Genomic DNA, 12362 nt, shown 5'->3' on the forward strand with positions numbered 1-12362 from the left:
CAAAAAAAAAAAAAAAAAAAAAATCAGCCAGTTGTTGTGGCAGGCACCTATAGTCCCAGCTACTCAGAAGGCTGAGGCAAGAGAATTGCTTGAACCTGGGAGGCAGAGGCTGCAGTGAGCCAAGATCATGACACTGCACTCCAGCCTGGGCGACAGAGTGAGAATCCACCAAAAAAAAAAAAAAAAAGTAAAAATGAATTGACTAATCCCTGCTCTGAAGCCACATCCAAACAAAACTCTAAGAAGAAAGATTCAAGCAATTTATATCATGCTATTTACATACAGATCTCCCTTGCACCTCTGTATGTAACATTTAAATATTTTGCAACCTGATGGTTGGGAGTAGCTCAAAGCTGGGCATGGTGGCATGTGCCTGTAGCCCCAGCTACTTAGGAGACTGAGGCAGGAGGATAACTTGAGCCCAGGAGTTCTAGTCCATCCCAGACAACATGAGACCCTGTTTCTTCGTTTCTTTTCTTTTCTTTTTCTTTTTTACTTTGTTTTTTTTTTGGGGGGATGGAGTTTCACTCTTGTTGTCCAGGCTGGAGTGCAATGGTGCAATCTTGGCTCACTGCAACCTCCGCCTCCTGGGTTCAAGTGATTCTCCTGCCTCAGCCTCCCAAGTAGCTGGGATTACAGGCGCACACCACCACGCCCAGCTAATTGAGTATTTTTAGTAGAGATGGGATTTCTCCATGTTGGTCAGGCTGGTCTCGAACCCCCCACTTCAGGTGATCCACCTGCCTCAGCCTCCCAAAATGCTGGGATTACAGGTGTGAGCCACCACACCCAGTGGACCCTGTTTCTTTAAAAAGAAAAGTCAGGGAGCTGTCAGGGAGCTCATTGATTAATTATTTTGGTGATATCAACAATTGCTATCGAAACATAACTATAAAATCCAAAATTATAGGCCAGGCATGGTGGCTCACGCCTGTAATCCCAGCACTTTGGGAGGCCGAGGCAGGTGGATCACAAGGTCAGGAGATCAAGACCATCTTGGCTAACATGGTGAAACCCCGTCTCTACTAAAAATACAAAAAAAAATTAGCAGGGCATGGTGGTGGGCACCTGTAGTCCCAGCTACTTGGGAGGCTGAGGCAGGAGAATGGCATGAACCTGGGAGGCGGAACTTGCAGTGAGCCGAGATCCCACCACTGCACTCCAGCCTGGGCGACAGAGCGAGACTCCACCTCAAAAACAAAAAAACAAACAAACAAAATCCAAAATTGTATCTATTGCCAGATCTTTCTCATTACTTCCAGACTTATTTATCCAACTGTCTCCTTCACCTCCACACCTCGACTTAAATGTCAACTTGAAATTAATTAATAATTTAATTATTTATTAATAATAAATGTCTTTGTTCTTAGATTGCCTTTCCTCTAACATCTCAAGATTTGTCTTAAATTCTTACTTCATGATATTAGCACCAAATCTGAAGGGCTCTAGTATAGGAACTCTCTGAGATCAGAAACATATGTATTTTTGAGAAACCACACAAAATGAAATAATTATCATAGCTGTAAAAAGAAATATGCCCATAAACAAATAACAGTAAAGGATTAGAGGCTTTCAGTCACACTAGAGATTGATGTTAAATAAAATTATTCTGTTAATTCAACAAGGAAATATATAAACCTAATTCTAACAAAGTTTTTATAAAATAAAAAAGAACCAATTGGAGTTGAGAGTGAAAAGTGGAAGTTTAGAAAGAGGCAAGGCCAACTACAGAACGTGCTCATCACATATCATCAAGGCTGCCCCAATCACACTCCCTGCCTCCCCATTCCCCTTATTCCACTTAATTCTTTCCCAGACCTCATACCTTCTTACAGAGTAAATATCTCCTACTTACTACACGTTTCCCCACAGATTGAATGCTCCAGAATGCACGGGGCAGGGCACTGTCTTCTGCACTGCCCAGTTCCTGGCACCTGACTCACAGGTGCCAAATGACTGCAGGATTATGAGGTTGGAAGTAGTGAATATTTCCTGAATACTTGCAGTGGTTCCCAGCAATGACAAATCTAAGATTTCCTCTCTCCCTTTCAGGAACCTTAAAGAAAGCAGCAATACTGTCAGAGGTGTTTGAACGAGAGCAACTCGATCTTAAATAGAAGCTGGGTAAAATGAGGCTGAGACCTACTGAGCTGCATTCCTAGATGGTTAAGGCATTCTAAGTCACAGGGTGAGAGAGGAGATCAGCACAAGATACAGGTCATAAAGACCTTGTTGATAAAATGGGTTGCAGTAAAGAATCCAGCCAAAACCCACCGAAACCAAGATGGTGATGAGAGTGACCTCTGGTCATCCTCAATGCTACACTCCCACCAACGCCGTGACAGTTTACAAATGCCATGGCAACATCAGGAAGTTACCCTATATGGTCTAAAAAGGGGAACCATAAAAATAACCCACTCCTGGCCAGGTGCGGTGGCTCACACCTGTAATCTCAGCATTCTGGGATGTCAAGGTAGGTGGATCACCTGAGGTCAAGAGTTTGAGACCAGCCTGGCGACATGGTAAAACCCTGTCTTGCTAAAAATACAAAAGCAAACTAGTTGGGTGTGGTGGTACGCACCTGTGATCCCAGCTACTAGGGAGGCTGAGGCAGGAGAATTGCTTGAACCCAGGAGGCAGAGGTTGCAGTGAGCCGAGATCACATCACTGCACTCCGGCCTGGACTCCATCTCAAAAAAAAAAAAAAAAAAAAAAAAATAGAGAGGCTGGGCGTGGTGGCTCACAACTGTAATCCCAGCATGTTGGGAGGCTGAGGTGGGTGGATCACCTGAGGTCAGGAATTCGAGACCAGCCTGGCCCACAAGGTGAAACTACATCTCTACTAAAAATACAAAAATTAGCTGGGCATGGTGGCAGGTGCCAGTAATCCCAGCTACTTGGGAGACTGAGGCAGGAGAATCACTTCAATCTGGGAGGCGGAGGTTGCAGTGACCCGAGACTGCGCCACTGCACTCCAGCCTGGGTAACATGAGCGAAACTCTGTCTCAAAAACAAAACAGTAAGAAAAAACCGGAGCTGAGTCCTGCTCATTATATTTACTTTCCTAAAATAAAACAACATTATAAAAAACATTACTCAGGAATATACTTTAGTTGAAAGGGGAAAAAAGAGACTTACCAAATTTTTTTGCAGAAAAGCTGATCCACCATCTTTCTTCATTTAGTAATTCTGGCATACCATTCTTCCTTTACTGTCGAAATCACAGGAATACAAGTTTTCTCAATTTAATGGGTTTAATAGCTTGGGTTATTAAATATTATTATTATAAAATAGGCAGTATTATTTTTTCTTTTCCTGTGACTAAAATTATTTCTAAGATCCAGAATGTATTTATTACTGAAACAATGCTGACACACACTGCACAAAAAAGGAAGAACCAGACATTCATTACAGCTGGGAAAAAGCAGAACTCAGTGTGCTCAAGAACCACTAGCAGGCCGAGTGCAGTGGCTGACACCTGTAATCCCAGCACTTTGGGAGGCTGAGGAGGGCAGATCACCTGAGGCTGGGAGTTCAAGAACAGCCTGGCCAACATGGTGACACCCCAGCTCTACTACAAATACAAAAATTAGGCAGGTGTGGTGGCAGGTGCCTGTAATCCCAGCTACTTGGGAGCCTGAGGCAGGGAGAATTGCTTGAACCTGGGAGGTGGAGGGTGCAATGAGTTGAGATCACATCACTGCACTCCAGCATGGGTGACAAAGCAAAACTCCATCTCAAAAAAAAAAAAAAAAAAAAAAAACAGCTAGCAGGTGCCATTTGCTATGGGGAGACTAGGGATATAATCTCGCTGCAATCCTTCCATTTTAGTAAATCTAAACAGTGTGATTCCATTCTGTTTTGTCCCCACTCTACTCCAGAGCCAAAACAAATAAGAAAATCAGTTATATTTCTATTTCTTTCAAAACACATCTAACAATTAAGAGATGATATGCATGGCTCCATACTCTAAAAGGAAGCCTCTATGTCCTGGGTATCATGGACATTTGATGAATGTTTGCTCAGCTGTCTGGTGCAAGCTTCAATAATAACCTGTCAATGCATTATGCCAGATAAATTTTGCATCTCAAAAGTAGGAAAAATATTGTTCTTTTAGTTCTGTCTACCTACAAATGCAACATTTACATGTATTTATAATGGGTTAATAAAAATAAAATGAGTTTACTGTTCTAGAGAGTATTAGAATTTTGACAACATGAATTCTCCTGTCCTGGCATGTAATTAAATGTTGGAGGAATATTATTTCATGTGGAAGATACCATTAAAAAGTCAATGTTAAGCATTAAATAATTATTTCACATAACCTTCTAATCTGACTTAAGACTGAAGACCTATCTCCTGAAGCTGGTTTATCAAGTTGTAAATCTTCACGTGTTGAATTCACAAGTTCAAGTCTGCAAGGTGAGAATAAATACCTAATATTCACTAGGCAATATTCAGCAAAGTAATATCCACTAGTACATATTTAACATTTAATCACCAAGGTGGCTTTGGAAAGAAAAGACAGGCTGGGCACGGTGGCTCACGACTGTAATCCCAACACTTTGAAAGGCTGAGGCAGGCAGATCACGAGGTCAGGAGTTCAAGACCAGCCTGGCCAACACGGTGAAACCCATCTCTACTAAAAATACAAAAATTAGCCAGGCATTGTGGCAGGTGCTTGTAATCCCAGCCACTCAAGAGGCTTAGCTAGGAGAATCACTTGAACTTGGGAGGCAGGGGTTACAGTGAGCCGAGATCACACCATTGCACTCCAGCATGGGTGACAAGAGTGAAACTCCAGCTGAAGAAAAAAGAAAAAGAAAAAAAGAAATATCCCATTACTTTAAGGCAATGTAGATACAGCCAGAATTTCTACAGAAATCTGAACCACATTATAAAGCCAAAAAAAAATACCAGCTAATATCATTTAAAACATATAGTACTAAATGGAATAGGTAATATTTTCTTTTTTTTTTTTTGAGACAGAGTATTAGAGTGCAATGGCACGATCTCGGCTCACTGCAACCTCTGCCTCCTGGGTTGAAGCAATTCTCCTGTTTCAGCCTCCCAAGTAGCTGGGACTACAGGCGCCCACCACCATGCCCGACTAGTTTCTTTTGTTTTTAGTAGAGATGGGGTTTCACCATATTGGTCACCTGACCTCAGGTGATCCACCCACCTCAGCTTCCCAAAGTGCTGGGATTACAGGTGTGAGCTACTGCACCCGGCTGGAAAAGGTAATATTTTCCACACATAAACATTAGTGTAACTTTATTGGACTTAAAAAAATATTTTTTTTAGTAAGAGAAGCAGAAGATTCTCCTGAACTGCATCATTTCAACTGCATTTATTTACTCACGATTAAAATAATACAACAGCTATAAAAAGTCAAGAGGTGGCCAGGTGTGGTGACTCATGCCTGTAACCCCAACACTTTGGGAGGCCAAGGCAGGTGGAGCACCTGAGGTCAGGAGTTTGAGACCAGCCTGGCCAACATGGCGAAACCCCGTCTCTACTAAAAATACAAAAATTAGCTGAGCATGGTGGCTCTCACCTGTAGTCCCAGCTACTAGGGAGGCTGAGGTGGGAGGATCGCTTGAACCTGAGAGGTGGAGGTTGCAGTGAGCCGTGATCATGCTGCTGCACTCCAGCCTGGGTGACAGAGCAAGACTCTGTCTCAAAGGAAAAAAAGAAAAAGAGCATAGGGAGTATTAAAATCAGACATAACCAGTGGTCTCTCATCTGAACAGCTCCATTTTTTTGCTATCATTATATGTTAAGGTCTATTTGCTAAACATTAATATTTGTACTAAAGTTTCAAGTGTATCATATAACACATTAGTGCTGACTTAGGTTTAATGTCCTTTGCTGTACACTATACTTGAATATCATACTTATATATCACAACAAAAGCATCTTTCTCTAAGGCAATTACCATTAATACTGCTTTAAAATTATAAAATGTGGGCCAGGCGTGGTGGCTTGCGCCTGTAATCCCAGCACTTTGGGAGGTTGAGGCAGGTAGATCACGAGGTCAAGAGATCAAGACCATCCTGGCCAACATGGTGAAACCCTGTCTCTACTAAAAGTACAAAAATTACCTGCGCGTGGTGGTGCACACCTGTAGTCCCAGCTACTCTGGAGGTTGAGGCAGGAGAATCACTTGAACCTGGGAGGCGGAGGTTGCCGTGAGCCGAGATTGCGCCATTGCACTCCAGCCAGAACAACAAAAGCAAAACTCTCTCTCAAAAAAAAAAAAAAATATATATATATAAAATGTGAAGATTGTTTTTATAATTTCACAACTGAATGTTACTGTCTTTAAATAATAAATCACCATCACAACAAAAGCCCCACAACATAATCTGTTTCACTTTATAAAAAGCACTGACATTTATAAAATTGTCATAGTGAATTTATAAAACTGTAATAGCAAATTATTTTTACTCAGAATAGTACTAAATTAACAATATAATAAAAACATAGGCCGGGTGTGGTGGCTTACGCCTGTAATCCCAGCACTTTGGGAGGCCGAGGCAAGTGGATCACTTGAGGTCAGGAGTTCGAGACCAGCCTGGCCAACATGGTGAAACCCTGTCTCTACAAAAATATAAAAATTAGCTGGGCGTGTTGACACATCCCTATAATCCCAGCTACTTGGGAGGATGAGGCAGCAGAATTGCCTGTAATCCCAACTATTCAGGAGGCTGAGGCAGGAGAATCGCCTGAACTCGGGAGGTGGAGGTTTTAGTGAGCTGAGATTGCACCTTACACTGCAGTCTGGGCAACAGTGTGAGACTCTATCCAAAAAAAAAAAAAAAAAAAGATAAAAGTAGAGACAATAGGGGCATCTTGGTGAATACCGAATTTAACAAAGCAGATTAAGAGAAACAATTAGTTTCAAAAAATAATATTCAATTAAATCTCTAAGATCCAGGGCTTTGCAATAAATATGTAAATAAATCCCCAATATCCATGCTGAAAGTTTAAAAGAAATGCTAAAGAAATAAAACTTTTCCTTAGTTTTGCAGTAATCTAGAAACAAAGAATGTTTCTAATATTTAGACAGAAACTACAAGGCACCTTAAAAGGAGAGACGTGTAAGGATGGCATGACTCACCAGCAGCCCTGGGCTTGTCCACAGTACCCCCACGATGAACAATAACCCCATTGTGTAAATGCTTATGAACAAAGTATTACAGGACTTTTCCAATTTAAACATACTGTATTTTCTGTCAGACAATTCTTCAACTTGTTTACACAGATTAGCGATATGATTATTCCATTTCTCTGAAAACTGAGCAAAAGCTGATTCTCAATAATATGTCCCTATGTCAGAGCAGCACTAATACATAATGACTTATTTCCTATATTTTACATACTAACAGTCCATATCATTTTACTGCTTTCGAAAACATTTTTCCCTTTTTTGGTGGTTCTTAGAATTAGTTTAATGGGACACTATAAGAGAAGTTTTAAAGTTTAATACCTCTTTTTAGCCTTTTAATTTCTGAAAAGCAGGAGGGCAGAAAAGATCAATCAAATTAAACACGACTACAGGGAGGCCACAATGAGGAGGTCTCCAGAGGTCTTTTGGCAAACTTCCTAAAACATGTCTCAGCTGTGTGGAAATAAGGCTTTACAGTGGCTGGGTGCAGTGGTGCAGGCCTGTTATCCTAGCACTTTGGGAGCAGAGGTGGGCGGATCACTTTGTGCTCCGGGCAACAAAGCAAAATCCCCCCTCCCCTCCCCAACCCCCTGCCTCCGCCCCCCCGTCTCTACCAAAAATACAAAACTTAGCCAGACGTGGTGGCAGGTGCCTGTAGTCCCAGCTACTCAGGAGGCTGAGGCACGAGAATCACTTGAACCCAGGAGGCGGACGTTGCAGTGAGCCGAGGCTGCGCCACTGCCAGCCTGGGTGACAGAGCAAGACTCCATCTCAAAAAAAGAAAAAAAAAAAAGATTAAGTAAGAGGGACCCCAGACCTTAAAAATACAAGTTTAAGAGGGACCCTGACTCAGCATGGTGGCTCATGCCTGGGACTTTGGGAGGCTGAGGCGGGCGGATCACAAAGTCAAGAGATCTAGACCATCCTGGCCAACATGGTGAAACCCCATCTCTACTAAAAATACAAAAAATTCGCTAAGAGTGGTAGGCGTGCACCTGTAGTCCCAGCTACTCAGGAGGCTGAGGCAGGAGAATTGCATGAACCCGGCAGGCAGAGGTTGCAGTGAGCTGAGGTTGTGCCACTGCACTCCAGCCCGGGCAACACAGAAAGACTCTATTGAGGCAAAGTTTCTCATTCTCAGGTCCGAGGGGTTCAATAACTGGGCACTTAGGGAGGTGTGAGCCCCCTGAAACAATGCAAGGTTTTGTGTAGAGAGCGTGCACATGCGTTTCTGGGAAAATGGCCCACAGCTCTCATTCTCAGCAGGCTCCACACTCAAAAAAGGTTAGACTCTTGCTACAGAGCTGTGGGAGCAGCTAGGTGAGGGGCCTGCCAAGGGCACTCTGGGGGCTACCTGGGCAGTCTTGAGTCCACCTGGGCAGTCCTGAGCCCACTGTCCCCTAGGCAGGCTGCGCTGCTTGGTATTTGCAGAGCTGAGGGGGTGGGGCATGTGGTGACTGTGAAATCGCCCTGAGATGGCCCACAGTCCTCAGCTGGGAAGTGAGGGGTGTGTATCCTGCAGCATCCTCCATCCCTAGGGCCATGGGGCCAGGAGAACTGGCCCTTGCAGCAAGTGAAAAGCCTATCGTTGACTCCCTCCCTGGCCATGTAGACAATGAACCATAGGCACTCATATCAAGTAAATGCCTTGGTCTCTGTGACCGAGGTGACCAGTAGGCATTCCCAGGTGCAGGGAAGGTCCTGACACCAAGATATGCACCTGGTCGCCTGAGGAAAGAGAAAGGACTATCCAAGGGGATGGGGCTGAGCTGGGTGTGGAGTGGTCCTTGTGGGTCATGGTGAGTGGGAGGGGGAGCAGCATGAGTCAGGCCTTGGGGCAGGAGGACAACCAGGAGACGGCCTGGAAAAAGTGCTGGACCCACGAGGATTCAAGGCTGGCCAGAGGGAGGTGGGATAGGCTGGGAAGTCCCGATGTCTGAAGATTGGCCCTGGCAGGCAGAAACCAGGTAAGATGGGCAGTTACCTGCACCCTGGGGGCCAGATGCATCCTTAGCCCAGAGCAGGTGTCAAGATTTCTGGCTCTGGGTGTGACCTAAGTCTGGGGAAAAGCCCCAACCCCCACCAAGACCACCTGCCCCCAAACTACTTCAGATGCTGAGCCCAAGCCAGGAGCAGGAAGCTGGACTGATGCCTAGGGTAATCCCGACAAAGTCCCTGAATCCCCCCAGCTATGGGGCTGAAGGGGAATTACAGCCTAAACCCCAGATGCTGGCTCTCAAACTAACACTGAGCCCTCAGTGCCCAAAGGGAGACTCAATCAGCACACTTTCCAGATGGGGAAACGGGCTCAGAGAAGTGCAAGAGCCTTGCCCAGTGCCCCAGACCAGGGCTCTACGCCCAGAGTGTTCTTTCGTCACTGTGTCCAGAGGGTAGCAGCTGCTCTGATATAGCCACCTGAGCCTGGCAACTTTCTCCAACTTTGGAAGCCCAGGAGCATGGCCCATGTCCACAGATGCACCTGGCATGAGGCGCACCCAGAGGGACAGAGGCAGATGAGTTTCGCCTCCTCCACTGGATTGTGAAGGCCTCCAAGGAGACAAGGATCTGCTTGAGAAGGCAGCAGATAGTGAGCAACCTGGGGTGGTTTAACTCTGGAGGGATCCGCAGTGCCTGGATGGGACCTGGCTCAGACAGGGCTCAGTTCTGCAGGTCACCGAGGCATGGAAATGTCACAGCTACCAATTGTAGGAGTCTGGATTCAAAGCCAACAGCGTGACTCCAAAGTCCCTGCCCTAGCCCCTGGACCACCCACCTCTCGGAGTCACTCTTGCAAGCTCATCAGATGCTCAGTCTAGCAGCACAACCGGCCAGGGCCAGGGAAACTTGGGGAGCCTCATTCCAACCTAATCCTGGCACCCTTGCCCCTCACCATCCTTCTTCCTGCGTTAACCTCACCCCCTACACAGAGCCTGGGCCACTTAACTTGGCATCAAACAGATGCCTCAATAAATCAGAGTCTGATCTTCTTGGAAAAAAAAAAAAAGACTTAACAGATATACAGTTGCAAGTTAGAATGCTAAAGAACATAAACATACAACAACTTAATGTACATATAAATTCAATATGTAGCCAATCATTGTGACTATGACATAATAGAATATTAACATACTATTTTCAAAATGTATACAAGCTTAATGATCTATTTATATTCAAAATATGAATCATCAACATAATTTGCCATTAATATCTCATTCAGTCCCTTCACAGGACACATGATCCACTGGGAGTTAACACATTAGCAGCTGGCAGGCAGTGACACACAGCAAAAATGAAAACCAAGAGGTGAAATAGTTCTGAAATAAAGAAGGTTTTAAAGCTAAGAGAAACCATTGAATTACTAAGTCATTAACACTAATTTTGAGCCAACTAATTAATATGAGATGAAACAATGTCCTATGCTTTGGTGAATTCAAACCATGTTTAAACAATGTCTATAATGTGACTTTCAAAAAGCTCCTGGCTTTACAATGCTAAAGCATTTCCCCTGTAGATGAGCATGTTGTAACTTTCATCAGCCACATTGAGAGTCCAGAAGATGAAGGAAAAAGTTGTGGATTTCACTGAGAACTTACCAGAGTTGAACTCCCTCACTTTCCATTGCCCATCACTGGCAGGTTCCGGAACTGGTTGCTGTGGTGGTTCGTTGGTCTTTGGTCTCTTAGAAGGTGGAGAATCATCACCATGTTGAAAAAGAAAATGGTCATTACTGAAGGAACCATCTTAGGTTACAGCCACCTCCTGGTCAATTCCCAACATTCAAAAGGTGAGCAGCTTTAAAGCTATTTTGAATATTAATAATTATTCCTGTATTACGATCTTCAGCATACCTTTTTCTAGTTACATTTGAAATTTTATTTTTTTGGGATGTGCTCAAGTGAATACTGCTTTATCCTCTGTCTTGCTTCATTACTTTTTAGTTTGCTTCATTTGAATCATCATTATAAATCTCCACTTGCCCTCAAATAACTCTGAAATTGCTGCCAATAACTATATTCTGTTTTAAGGCTTTTCAGAAAAAACTTTCAACAAAGACAGCCACCTAAAATTATACCAATATAGAAGAAAGGGGATATAATAAAGCTTAGATTGGAAAAAATATTTAAGCTTATACAAAATTCAAACATACATAAACAAGGGAAGCGGGATAATTGTATGTTCAAATACTGTTAACAAGTGCAAAATGTATATGCTTAAAGAAATAGGGCTGGCCGGGCATGTTGGCTTATGCCTGTAATTCCAACACTTTGGGAGGCCAAGGCAGGCCGATCACTTGAGGTCAGGAATTCAAGACCATGATGGCCAACATGGTGAAACCCCATCTCTACTAAAAATACAAAAATTAGGCCGGGCGCGGGGGCTCACACCTGTCACTTTGGGAAGCTGAGGTGAGTGGATCACCTGAGGTCGGGAGTTCAAGACCAGCCTGACCAACATGGAGAAACCCTGTCTCTACTAAAAATACAAAATTAGCCAGGCGTGGTGGCGCATGCCTGTAATCCCAGCTACTTGGGGGGCTGAGGCAGGAGAATCGCTTGAACCCGGGAGGTGGAGGTTGCAGTAAGCCGAGATGGCGACATTGCACTCTAGCCTGGGCAACAAGAGCGAACTCCGTCTCAAAAATAAAAACAAAAAGATATTAGCCAGATGTGATGGCACCTGTAATCCCAGTTATTCAGGAAGCTGAGGCAGGAGAATCGCTTGAACCCAGGAGGCGGTAGTTACGGTGAGCAGAGATCACACCACTGCACTCCAGCCTGGGTAACAGAGCAAGACTCTGTCGCAAAAAAAAATAGGGCTACATTATTTATGAAACAGATACTGTTGACTCAGTCATCAGAAAGCAAAGGTCGCCAACATCAGACAAATTCACTGGAGGACCTATGTATGTGCTTTGAAAGACAAAACTGCTTTTGAAAGGAATACTGTATTTCAGAAAAACATAATCATATTAACAACTAATAACACCGTAAAATGCTGATGTGTTGAATGCTACTTTAGAAAAACATGTTCAAGTCTAGGAAAAAAATTTCCGATAGAAAACTACGTATCAATTACCTAGCTAGCTAGCTATGTAGAGACATGGCTTCATTCTATTGCTCAGGATGGAGAGCAGTGGGATGATCATAGCTCACTGCAGGCTTCAGCTCCTGGCCTCAAGTTATCCTCCTGC

At 43.9% G+C, this 12362-nt stretch overlaps 1 long non-coding RNA gene across 2 annotated transcripts in view; it reads right to left on the reverse strand.

The window, feature by feature from the left end:
• LOC131381908 (uncharacterized) overlaps nt 1–12362 on the reverse strand; it is a 34881-nt gene that overhangs the window by 19156 nt on the left and 3363 nt on the right. Inside the window, exons 2-6 of one of the 2 annotated variants that reach the window (XR_009210957.1) lie at nt 10765–10849; nt 6105–6243; nt 3139–3211; nt 2582–2690; nt 1856–2056 (exon numbers count right to left, since the gene is read on the reverse strand). This is a non-coding gene — a long non-coding RNA (uncharacterized LOC131381908). The remainder of the gene's footprint in view (nt 1–1855; nt 2057–2581; nt 2691–3138; nt 3212–6104; nt 6244–10764; nt 10850–12362) is intronic. The other variant, XR_009210961.1, reaches the window with a different exon arrangement.

This window comes from Hylobates moloch, unplaced genomic scaffold (genome assembly GCF_009828535.3).
Source record: "Hylobates moloch isolate HMO894 unplaced genomic scaffold, HMol_V3 SCAFFOLD_1, whole genome shotgun sequence".
Taxonomy (NCBI): Eukaryota; Metazoa; Chordata; class Mammalia; order Primates; family Hylobatidae; genus Hylobates; species Hylobates moloch.